Here is a 13,724-nt window from a genome sequence, read left to right on the forward strand (position 1 = left end):
CACTATTTTCTCAACCTTCCCACCCACCACCATCTTGCAGTCTTGAAAGTGCGGGTCAAAGGTGGACTCCACCATTCCATGACAAGTGGGAAAAGTCCATCTGCTGCTGGAGGAAGCCAGCGAGAACTCTTCATGCATTTTCAAGGCGAGCTCGTAAAACTTTCTTTTGCACTTTGCATGATGGGGATGTGGCGAGCGAGAGATAGCAGAGGTAAGGAAACACTCACTACCGCAAGTGTCAATTATTGATATTGATGTTCAGAGGTTCAATTATGCACTTTATGACACCAAACCATGCTACTAAATCTTTTGTTTTCTTTGAATCCACAAAGCATATTGTTGCTGTCCTGTGAAAAACGCATGACCATTTTTTTTTCCTTCTTTTTAAAAAAAAAAAAATTACGTTAATGAGGTTTCCGTGTTACAGGCGTCCGATTAACGTGAACATTTAAAATAACGAAAGACGCAGGAAAGCGATGATATTCAATACATAATACCAGACAATTGAAGGGTCATTTTAGATGTGATAACTTTGTATAGGCTGGATAAAAATACATATTTCGCATTTATTTATTTACCTCCTTATTTTATGAAATAATTTAGTTGATCTTTTCAACTATCATTTCATATTCATCAACTGCAGGAATATATTACTCTGGCATTAGTTCCTTTCTATATTTATTCAGCCCCGTCTTTTCAGTTACGTATTTTATTTTACATATCAAGAGAGAGAGAGTGAGTCCTCCTGCTGTGACCACCAAATTTGAAACTTGATGTTTTTTTTTTGTTTTTTTTGTTGCTCTATAACGACTTTCCCTCCTTGAATAACATTCGGAAGATCCAAGAAGAGGCCTGTACGCACAATCTGGAGGCAATTGTTCACGCCTGGCCGAGATGTGCGTTTGGTCTTTTTTCTTTCCTTTCTTAATATGGCTCTCTGGGGGAAGACGGTGAGCGTGGATAAATTTCCTGGTTTTATGAGGCAAATCAAAGCATCGTTGCCTCAACCGTCGACTTGTTGCCGGTTGTCCACACGTCTGCTGGGGGGGACGTTCAAGAAGCGCTCGTTTGTGCAACACTTCCACGGCTCAGCTCTCAAGGATTTCAAAGCTGCTTTTGGGCGTAAACAAACAAAGCTTGGTCCTTTAGCGTCGGCCATCTGTTTTGGATATCTACTTCCGATCTGGGCTCATTTGAGTGAATTCCATAGTAGAAGTTCCATTGGAAGTATTTGCCCTAAAACGGCGGCTTCAAAGCAAAATGGCCGCCTTCAGTTCTATTTCCGGCTTTAGACAATTCTTGAGTATATGTCCACCAAATTTCACGTTGATCAGTGAAACAAGTCAGAATTTTAGTCAATGACAAATGGCTGCTTCAAACCAAAATGGCCGACTTCCTGTTCAATAGATATGCAAACCAATACAAAACTGGGAGCACATAACTGGCGTCAGGGTCTAAAAGAAAATTCACAACATTCCAAGATGTGTTATTAATTTCAAAATAGCTGCTTCGAACCAATATGGCTGACTTCCTGCTCAAAGTCATCCGTGGGTCCTTGAGATTTTTTTGTTCCATCCTGCTATGAGATACATGTACACCGAATTTCATGCCATATGTTGGAACTAGTTTTGGTGGGTTTTCCTAAATTTCCATTAGCTGCTCCCAAGTAAGAAATGACATATTCACTCCAAAAACAGTTGGGTCAAAAAGAATCCAATTTTGGTCAAAAATGGTCTTATCCACTACTTGGGTCAACCTGACCCAATTTTCTGGGTCGTTTTGTTTCAAACAACTCCAAAAACTGGGCCGTTGGGTTGATTTGTTGTATGCAATTGACCCTAGAAATGTATCGGTCCATTTTTTAACCAAACTAGGCTATTTTGTGACCCAACTGTTTTGAGAGTGTTTAAACAAATTTGATTGACTTCCTGTTCAATTTTGTCCATGGGTCCAAGATAGTTTTTAGTGTGTCCAATTATGATGCAAATGCTCATCAAATTACATGTTGATTGATGAAACAAATTTTCTTGAGGGTTGGTACAGAGTGAGTTTTGAATTTGGACAAATATACCAAAGAGAGAGAAAAAAAAAAAAGATTACATCATGAAGATGTTTGAATGTTGGCTCAAAGCAGACAGCTGGTACATCAATGCACAAGTTAAAAAGGTATCATATTCCAGGACGTTAACATTTACGGCTTTTATACATTTCAACCAGCTGGGAAAATGTGTAAGATTTAAATGAAGCCTTCATAAGCTCCCTGTACTGCCTTTTCTTTTATTGTATTTTATTCGCTGCAAAATGAAAAAAATAAATACATAAAAAGATTCCCATGGAGACATTGTGGTGGTGGACAGTGTTAAATCATTGCTTCCAACGAGGAATAGTGAAGCGGGATAAAAGATGGATGACGTGCCAGCAGCCTCTGCGGAGTTTGGGGCCAACGTTCCCTGCCAATTAGACCTTGGCAACATAAATCACACTTTAGGGCTGCGTGTCATCAAGCCGACCAAATGCAGACTCCGCTGCCACAAAAAGACGCGATACCGTCAACCCTCACTACGTCGCAGTTCACCTTCAGCGCTTCACCGATTTTTAATCGATACTTAATTTTTTGGGGGTGAGGTTTTAAAGGACCGTATTCAGTCAACGCCCTGTGTCCGTTTCAGTGTCTGGGTAGTTGCTGCTGTTTTGTTTAACAACTGCATTTTTGCATGGGTTTTAGTGCTCATTTCTGCCAATGCGGGATTGTCAATCTTGGCACGTGATGCAAAAATAAATGAATACGTTTAAAAAAATAAAATAAAAAAAAAAAAAGCAGCACAGTCTACGTCGTGTCCGATTTCAAATTGATTCCACGCAAGAATGTGGGGCAATTTCAGTTGGGTTACACATTAAGATGTCAGTCTACATTGGAGCGCATGCAGCTATTGGGTTGAGCTCATTTCACCCCAGGAGGGGGAGAAGGGGGGTCGCCCCAAATGAAAAGCAATATTTCAGCTTGTTACGTTTCGGTTCAAGTCGAGTTGCTTCAATCCTCACGAGTCTTGTTCTGGACCAGGAATAATGGCGGGCTTCTTTTCAGGAGGCGGATCAAACGTGAAATATTTTTTAAAAAATGTCTTTGGAGGTTCCGAACAGATGAAAGAGGCGTCCAGGCTGGTAATTGTCGCTGATAGATGAAGGAAACCCGATTCCAAAATAAGCGCGGCCCCCCGCTGGGGCTGAGCGGGGCTACGTCGCCCCTGCCAACCTCATCTTTTATTACAGGCTCTCTGTTTAATGATAAACCCTCAACACCTCGGCCACCTGCTGGACACTTGACGTTTTACTGGTAATCCACTCCACCGCCCCCCCCCCCCCCCCCCCAACCCCACCACCGCCGCCCTACTTCCTCCCCTAATAGAAACCTCATTGGCAGAATTAAAGGCAGTTTAGACTTGCATCCGAAGCACGTAAACAATCCAAAATGTTGAGCTATAGATCTTTTCGCCATGACATCAAGCGTACTTCCGAGTGGCAAAAAAACTCAAGAATTCAAAAAGTCAGACTAAAACTAAGTACGTAACTGTACGAAAATCAAAGCAATATTTGACATAGGAAATACTGTAAATCCAATAAATCGGTTCCAGATACCCAAAATTGTTAACGAAACTAAATCATACGAAAGTCAAAGCAATGTTTCCCATAGTAAATAATGTAAATCTGATAAATCGGTTCCAGACAACCATAAATATTGACAAAAATTTTAGAGAGAATAACTATAGTTCGACATGCAGAACAAAATGTGAAATAAATACAAATGACAAATGAAATGTAGACATAAAAATTAAGCCTTGGATTCCAGGGAATGAGTGGACCATTTTCAATCGAACAAAAACAGCTGGGGCAAAATTTTAGCCCCCGAAAAACTGGGCCACGCGAAAACCAAAGTTCACTGAGGGACTGGTTCACTTTTCGACTTTTCAGTTACACGGATTAACGGCGCAGACATGCGCTTTGGAGGCTGAAATAGAAAGCATGCTATAGAGCTGATGTTAGCTAGCAGGCTAGCCATTATTCTCAGCTTGCTGGATGACAACCCAACCAAACATTTTATACATATCTGTGGGAAAATGTTTTCCACAAACCCGATGATGGAGGTTCGTTTCCCGGTCTGTCCCTTTAGAAGTGGCTACAACGCCACCAGGCAGTCTTATGATCTTCTTTGTACAACTATTTATGAGGTCCACTAAATTTAGCCACCTCAGCCGCAAGTTCCGCTGGATTAATTTCCTTTTTCTGAAGGAAATCAAACAAAAAAACCTTCAACATTTTGTCAATGCGACACGTTTTTGTCATTGTTTCCAGGTGAGGTCAGCTGTAGTCACTCGCGCTTTGCCCCCTGGAGTACGACTGTTTGACGCCTAATATTCGCAAACATTATGAAAAGGTCACTTGTGGCTGAAATGAATGAAGATTTGTGCTTTCTTTACGTCCTGCATCCAATTTCCCAACCATATTTAACATGTTGCGTCTGGAGACATCTGGCTAGCGTGAGATCAAATTGGAGCGAACAGATCTACAATTTGCCGGCGTGCGACATCAAAAGCAAATGGACATAATTTGGCCTAAACGGCGACTTTGTGATGGCTAATGGCCCCCAAAATAGCCTGTCGGCTCCCATTAGACGGCTCGTCGCCTAACACGAACCGAGCGGAGTCGGGCTGAACTGTTCCCGCCTTTCGGACGTCGAGGGAAACGCCAAAGAGATGAGCCGCCCGAGTTAGTCTGCCCCCGCGTCGGCTAAAGTTTCGTAGCAGTGACTGATGGATAAAGAAGACCCTCCCTTCTTGACGACTCACGATTGAATCCATGCTACATACCGTACTGGACCCCCTACCCCCCATTTCATGTGTTGTCATTGAGCATTATTGCAGGGTTGAAATGGGGAGACTGCATGTCAACAAAGCAAACATCTAAGATCCATTTGCACTCCAACATATTGGTTCTGATTTTGTTCCACTTAAATAAGTTCCAGAACTGGGGATGAGCGGTTAGCATTGCTAGGTGCCAAGGAGAAGGTTCAGAATTTGAACAGCACGCAAAGTTGCCAACCCCAGTTGAAGTTTACTCGAAAAATAAACATAAAGCTAGGAGAATTTAAAACAAACACATAGCTTAGCTTGTAGTCCGCTAGCTTAATGCTAACACAAATTGAGAAATTCATCTACATATTAGCCCTTAAAGAACTAATATTTGAAGACTTTTAAAATAATAGAACTTAGTCATATACACTACTCACAAAACATTAGGTATTAGGGACTAATATTTATTTTTGTGTTGTACAAAAAAATTTGCAGAATGAATTAACATTTGTGTGAAATCTTTCCACGTCAATTTGTGCTAGCATGTTATCCAGGCTAGTGTGCTAGCGAACACAATTGATGAGCCACATGTGAACATGGTTTGTTCGTGTTGATTAATGCATGTAACACCTGTTCCTGATTGTGCACATGCTAGGTGCATGGTGTTGATGCTTTATGATCCTCTCCATTTCAAGTGATCGGCCGCCATCTTGTATTATCCCCTGAGCTAAGTACTTTTTGAGGTGGTACTTTGTTTACATTTTTTTTGCAAACATGAAAGCCAATTAGTCTAAAAAAAAAAAAAAATGTGAAAATGAAGTTTGCTGTGTAAATTTTGAGCACCACAAAGTGTGTGTATAGGTGCATGTACGTGTGTGCGCGAAGACAGAGGCCTCACTGTGTGGCTGCTCGACCTTGGGCAATGTGCCCGCAGGCTCCAGCTTAGTGTCGCAGACTTTGCCAACATATTTGTGTAACGTTTGCATAAAATGATAAATAAGCAGGTGTGTTTACCTGTCGGGTCGGCACGGGTTGGACGGGGGGGGGGGGGGCGTCCTGTGAGGGCGCCCACTGTGGCGTCGTTGTGATTTGTACGTGTTTGTCTAAAGCGTTAGGTTACGGGTCAAGCTGCCACTTTCATTAACACGCTTGGGAGGGGTGATGTACTATGAAAATAGAAAGTAGAAATAGAAAATGACATTTAAAAGTTATGTCGTTTCCAGAAAGTTAGCTCGTGAGAGTCTGAGCTCTACTGTTCTTGATCTTGTTTTTGCTAAATAAATTCAAATGCAACTTATACTACAGAGCGACTTAAAGACCATAAAATACGGTACACTATATTACAAGAAAAGAAAAACTACATTTAGGAGAACAAGTTTGATATTTAGGGTAAGGGTTCTATTTGAAAAACTCTATATTAAAGAAAATGGCATATAGTATTACCAGAATAAATGTTGTTTATTTTGGGGAGAAAAAATAATATATTTCAGAAATGTTGTGTATTGTCCAGGATAAAAGTTGAATATCTTTAATTTTCCAGGGTGAAGTCAAATATTTTAAACAAAAAAAATGTTTTTCTGGGTGGCGGGGGGAGTTGCATTACTCCAAGAAAAATGTCTTATTTGAGAAAACAAAAATGAAATGTGTATTTTCAAGTAAAATGTCATAGTTACAAATATAAGGTTGCACATTTTTGATTTTGAAGTTGTTGTATTTCAACCCAAAAAATTGTGCATTTTGGGAGGAAAATGTCTGATATTTTCAAGAAAAAGTTAGAATCAAACAATAACAGTCATGCATTTTTGAGGGCTTTCTTTTTCAAAAAAAAAAACAAAGTCATCCATTTTTAAGAGTAGAGCTGACAAAAAACTAAGACATTTTAAAAAAAAAGTATAATTCCATGAGAGTAAAGTCATAGATTTTTTTTAGACATTTTAAAAGAAAAGTCAAAAATAATATTGAATATTTAAGAAAAATGGTGGCATGTTTTTACAGTGAGACTACGGTGGCCTAATATAGAGCAAAATCCTCCTCATTCCAGTTGCGAGCTTGCTCAGGCGTCGTCATGATTGTGAAAGTTGTTTTTGAGAGTGCAACGGTGATTTATGGCCCCAGGGGCGCTCACCATAAAATGAAAGGCCCGACCCGTGTGGCCGGCCAATTTGCAGGTGTCAAGCGCGAGTGCGACTTGTATTCAAGCTGCTCAATGGCCCCATTATGAACCCGACACCTCCAGACGGGGGCGGCCCGAAAAACGGGAAGTGACACTCTTGAAATGCTTCAATTGTAACTTGAATGTGACGGAGGCTTGCCGTAATCCACGTTGTCATCTGTTTGCTGGATGTGCGGAGGTCATTTGAAGGGGATCATAATGTTCGAAGAAAGAAGAAAAAAAGGAGGTTTTTATGAAATTTATATTATCAAGCATTTTTTTTTTCCTTCAATTTTTCCATTTCGTTGCTCTGTATGAATGGCAACAACATGGAATAATAGTGAGGCAAAGCAATTTTCCAATTTTGGTAACATTACTTTTCTTTATTCTTTCTTCTTGAAATAGTCATTTAGATCAGGTATATAAACATATTTATTCGTGTTTATTCATAAAACATTGTTTCAAAAAGTTATTTCTCAAACAAATCACAGCTTTTGTTAATCCAAAATGATTTTTTTTTTAATTACAGTACGTTACTTTTTTTTTTAATGATCACTTTTTCTAAATCCTATGAATATAAAAAGATTCTGATAATTGTTTTCTTAAAAACATACAAATTTTTCTCTCTAAGAATATCAGCCTTTTTTCACAAAAATATGACTTAAAAAAGATTTTTTCCCCTCAAAATGACGCATTTACACTTTTTTTTCTCTTCAATATATACTTTCAACTTCGTTGAAAAATTGACTTTTCCCCCACTTTTAAAAAACATATATATTTAAATTTTTTTGGGGTAATTTTTAAACTTTTGTTTTTACCCTTTTTATGTCATTTTAAATATTTTATTCATCACTATTGTTTTCCACCCAAAATACAAATTCTGTAGTCTTTTCCTCCAAAATATAACTATTTTTTTAAATTGTAAAGTTTTGCTCAGTTTTTTTTCTCTCAAAAAACAAAACAAAACAAAAATCCGAAAAATATTGCATTTCTCCCCCCCACAAATATATAACTTTAATGTGTTTCCACAGTGTAGGTCTTTTTTGAAAGTATATAACTTCCCCCCCCCCCAAAAAACAACTTTATAAACATAAAACATCAACAACTTTTAAAACGTTTCTTTGCGGATTTTCCACAAATATGATCATTTTCCCTCCCAAATATCAGCTTACTTGACGGCAACACTGGATGGTGGGTGTTGAGGGGATCGGGGGTGTCATCATGGACCCGACAATTTCCCGCAAAGGCGTAAAATGTAATTGATGCCTTTCCTCGCTGATGTCATCATCACCCGTAGCCAAATTATTGCGGTAGGAGGTTGATGACGACACATTTTTTCGATTAAATCCAGCGTGTAACAAAGCCGTTGCGAACACGATCCCTTAAACATGGTTTGGGCTGCACATGTCCACTTTATGTGTGTGTGTGAGTGTGTGTGTGTGTGATTACTTCCAGGAGGCGGTAACGAAAGACAAATGACGTCACGCTAATAAAGTCGGACAGACAAACGATTTCTCAACGACGTTATCGGCGCTGACCACAAGTGACAGGCGCCCGTTGCATTAGCCGCCTATCGGCCAATTAGCATCCGAGGCTAAAAGTCAGACGCCGACAGTGCTTCATGGAAGCCATTAAAAGGGTGCGGGGGGACGGGGGGTGGGGGTTGTCCCTGACTCTGACGGGGACAGAAGGTCAGAGTTTACACAGGGCCATTAGTGACGAACGAGACACCGTGCTTCAGTGTGTGTGTGCGTGTGTGTGTATATGTGTTGGGGCAAGTAGGACAGTGCCCCACTGCCTCGGACAGATGGCGCTATTGGGTCACTGTTACAACCAAAGGTTTGTAGTCTCCTATAATTGCATTTGCATTAAGCAATTTTCTTTTTCTTTTACTGAAATGCTCTCATGTGCAGAAAGTTCTCACAAAGATTACTGAAAAACTCTCACATATATACATTACTGCAACATTCTTGTCATTTTCATACGCACGAAAGTCTCTTAGGATATGCACTGATCGTACTGAAACGGTCTCAACCCCACTATTGAAATGCTCTCATACACACGACTGAAATGTTGTCATGCGCACTACTGAAATGCTCTCTCCTAATAAAATTCTCACATTTCCACTACCGAAAGGCTGTCATACACTCCACTGAAACACTCGCACACACTAATAAAACCCCGGTTTCGACTGAAATGCTCTCATACACGATTGATGCTCACGACTAAAACAACTGTTTAGTCCAGTGTATATTATATGAGCTCACTTCACTAGATTGTGAGCATTTACCTCTCACTTTCTCGCATATAACTCTCACGCTCAGGTTAAGTGCTGTCACACAGACTAGTGTAGGGCTCGCACACACTACTAAAACACTCGTATATGCTACTACCATTTCAGTGTGTTACATGAGTGCATTTCAGTGGTGCGTGTGAGAGGTAATCCCAAATGACGCATGTTTGCTCAATCCGATGCAACTTTATTTATAGAGCATGTTTAAAACAACAACGTTTTCGAGACTACAAGCTTGGGTTACTTTGATTAGGCGGAGTTATGTGACAGTTCAACGCGCGCACACACGCACACGCGCGCAAACACGCACACACACGTTGACTGGTTGGTGTGCGTACGTGACGGGGGCGGCCTCTGGGGCCACGTTTAATTGTTTGGTCATCGTCTCCGTGCTCAGTTTGTCACAGTCAATAAAGCCACATTAGACCAGACCATTTTGGGGGGGCTTTTCTTGGGAGGAGGGTTTTTTTTCGCTCGGGGGCCAATATAAAGCGTCCTGCCTGAGTCGTCTGAGACCAATTCTTACTCAGGAACAGAATAGGGATGTTCGATACCTGTTTTTTTTTTTTTTTTTCCCTTTTTCAGACCAAAGTATTTGCTCTAGTACTTATCGAGACCGCTAGTACTTTTCACACATACAATTTCAATTAACACCCTCTCACCAGCCGCTAGGTTACTCAAGACGGTTGAAGACAAAGTTCAATAAATCCAATTGAAGCCGGAATTTTGGTTTTGGATGTCACTGAACTGCAGTTTGAAACTGTAAAACATAATATAAAAGTTGGAAAAGAGGAAACAGGCTATGAAAATATTTGCCTTGAGTTCTCTTTTAAAGGGAAAGTCAAATGGATTCATCATTCGGATTAAAATTACGTTGTGGAATATGAATTAAGCAGTAAAATCCACCTGGCGGCCATTTTGCTACTTGCTGTCGACTGCAAATGACATCACAGTTGCTCAGGTAACCGTCACGGCTCACCTGTATTTTGGGTTTGGTCATGTGACGTATGCAAGTTGACTTGCCCTTCAAGTAAATGATTTAAATCCATACGTCTGCGTTAACCTGAGTCTTTATTTAGTATCTTTACTTCAACTTAAGTCCGGTGTGAGTACGTTTGCCACCTTTGATAACTTGAAATAAGTAATGCACAACATTTTATACGTAAAAAACCCCGCATTTCATCGAGCCAATCAGACGCCCAAAACGAGTGGCGCTAGCTTGTCATGTAGCTCTGATGCTAATGCTATCAATGATACTAATGCGCAGGAAAAACAAACAGCAAAGATTTCATCGGGCTCACGTGACTGATCAAAGCACTTTTTACACGCATGAGCGCAGCACCTTATTGGCTGGAGCCTGTTGGTCCTAAGCGCCTGTCACTGATAACCGCGAGCGACCGGCGCGACCGTAGCCATAACATGTCACCGAGCGCACGATGGCCGCGCAGATAAGATGCGCAGCCCCCTCGCGCTCCGGGCCTCGACCCCGTGCCGCACAGCCTCACTCGGCATCTGCGGACCACCAAGCGAGAGTCCATCTGACCTCGCCCCGACCTGCCCCACCTCACTGTCGTGAACTCTGACACGCACGCACGCGCGCACACGCACACATAGGTTAAAAGAACCTTTTTCCAACCACAATTTTAATATTAATTTAAATGATATGAATACAAATGTGAATAGCAGTATATAAATATAAATATAAATAGTAAATACAAATTTTTCCACTAATATGCGTACACAGTCTAGGTTAAGGGAGCACATCCTGGTATTTTCAACCCCAAATTTGAAAACGACATTTAAAATATAAAAAAATAACACTTGTTTTTAACTTTAAAAAATATTATACCTAAACCAGCCCCGCCAAATATTCAGGTGCCCCGCCCCCTAAGGGGCATGCGTAGCGTCATGCTTTTTTTTTTTTTTTTTGCCATGCTAGAAAAAACATGTAACTGCACATCCGCTACAGTAGATGGCAGTGGTACTCTCATTGTCAAAGTGGGCACAGGTCGTATAGACAATGTTAAAAACGTTGTTGAGCACATCATTTAATTTGTTTGCTTTAATGTTAATAAGGATGCAATGTTTTGCAGAGGAGTACTTATAACAATTCTATAGACAAATGATTCTATTTATAGTCGTGATGGAGAGTTGGGGGTGGCGCGAAATATTTTCACGTACGTAAAAATTACGTAGCCACGTGGGGACCGACCAATAGCACGGTTGCATTGAAAACTACGCTTACGTCATGATTGACACGTCGCCAGTGTATGATGGATGACTTAAAATCCAGCTTTACTTTTCTCTCGGCCCCAAAAAGTGGACATCTCCCGGGGAAAAGATGAGCTGTGGTCCACCCTGTTTGATAGCGGCCCTTTTTGAAAATATGGCGTGAAACGCGGGTAAGTGTGGTAATATAACACGTCGTGTTTTACGGCACCGTCAGAGGGGGGGGGCGGAGCACGGAGGCCTTCGGTGTCCAAGACAACACGCGGTGGAGCGCTGACCTTGGTCCATGCGCGATGGGGAGGGGACGTTTGCAGTCCACCCGGGGATCGTAAATTCGCACAGATTTACAACAATGGCTGTTGAGTCGTGCGAGAAAGACTTTTTAAGACCTTTGTTGTACACTTGAAGCGGAGGAAAAACAAACAAAAATGAAAGAATGCAATTTCTGGAGGAATTGTGTGCAGATGGTGAAAAGCTGAAACTGAAATGAACTGAATTACTTTACTCATTTCTAAGTTACTCTGTTCCTAACTTCATTTGAACTGTTTGTTAGTTAATTCACTAGTTAGCTACTTTGTTTAGTCAGTAAGTTTGTTACTTTGGTTGGTAAGTTATTTTGTTGGCTTGCTACTTTCATTTGCCTTTTTCTGTAGCTTTTCCGTTCATGTTCGCATTTTTCATGTGAACTATGCGCCATTTGCTAGTTACTTCAATGAGTTTGTTACTTTGCCCAGTACTTTTTATTACTTACTTTGTTCATGCACAATTTATTTATTTAGCTGCCGAACAGTTAGCTAGCTACTTCACGTAAGCCCATACCCCATTGAGCAGCGAAGGTTTGCGAGTGTTTGCACGTGGCCCGAATGTAGATTTTGTTGTCAGTGTTGGTTCAGTTTTAACAACATTCACTACGTTCACAAACACTCGCAATGAATTAGCCGCTCAGTGGGATATGCGCTTTGGCTAGCTAGCTGTGTCAGTTAGTGAGCTAGTAAATTACTTTAGGTTTCTTAGTTGGCTCTTTTGGTGTTTCGGTACTTAGCTTGCGCATTCCTTACTTTGTTTGAACTGTGAACTGTTTGTTTATGAATCTGTTAGCTCGCAAATTCAGTTACCGGTAGTTTGTTAAATTAGGTTATGAGTCACTTTGAGGATTCTTTACTTCATTGGAACCGTGAACCATTTGTTTGTTAATCCGTTTGTTAAACAGTAATTTATTCCAGTAAGTAATGACTTCATTTGCTTTGTTTGTCACTTTGTTCAATACTTCATTCATTACTTTTTTTTACTTCATTGACTACTTTGATGCGTACTTTATTTGTCCACTTGTTACTTTGCTAAATTGACGTACTTTTTCGTTGTTTTCAAAACGATCATTTATGAAGTCGTCAGAAAAATAAATCCTCAAGTGTAGTACAAGTAGTTGTTTGGTTTAGTTAGGAGGCAGAAGCTGGAAGTCCCAAAAGAAAGTGACAACGGCCAGCAGTGTTTTACTGGCTTGTTGATTTTAGCCACCTGCAGACTGGACGGCGGTGCATTCAAGGACCTTGCCATCATTCTCAAACGCAGATGAACATAAAGCATCCACAGCGACACATGACCTCGCTTACCCAGCCACAATGTGTCTGACGAGGCTACATTTAAAAAAAAAAAAAAAAAAAAAAAAAGATTAAAACACTCACTCCTGACCTGCATATCACCCCCACGTGGTGATTTGAATAAACGCTTAACATCGGTGAAATTAACAAGCAGGAGTTTAAAACCTCTTTTGTCCCGGTGAATTATTCTAATCTCTCCCAAGTATGAGAAGACGGGCGCGTTAAGCTCGATATTAGCTCAAATAATGATGTCCCGTCTTTGGTGAACTTTATCTGGAGTAAAACTTTTGTTTGTTAGTTTCTTCATTCATGGATTACTTATGTTGTTTTTTCTTCCCTCACCCATACCGTGAACTGTTTGTTTGTTAATACTTCAGTTTAGTTTATAAATGACTTCAAATCATTAGTTACTTTGTTCGCACGTTACTGTCGCCGGTCAAGATTTGAGTTATGACCGAGTATCACATATGCTTAAGTGAAATGAAAAGTTTAGTAGCACCAAATAACATTTTTCTCCCCAAAATATATATAAATATATATATATATATATTTTTTTTAAAGTAAAATTGGCATCATGTCTTTCACTTGCAAGGAGCTGCTGTAGT

General features: G+C 40.3%; 1 protein-coding gene across 1 annotated transcript in view; it reads right to left on the reverse strand.

Moving 5' to 3' along the window:
• Positions 1-13,724, reverse strand: part of LOC147139158 (chymotrypsin-like elastase family member 3B) — a 60,567-nt gene that overhangs the window by 3,584 nt on the left and 43,259 nt on the right. The window lies entirely within an intron of this gene.

This window comes from Filicampus tigris, chromosome 12, assembly GCF_054856515.1.
Source record: "Filicampus tigris isolate MCC_2025a chromosome 12, RoL_Ftig_1.0, whole genome shotgun sequence".
Lineage (NCBI taxonomy): Eukaryota > Metazoa > Chordata > Actinopteri > Syngnathiformes > Syngnathidae > Filicampus > Filicampus tigris.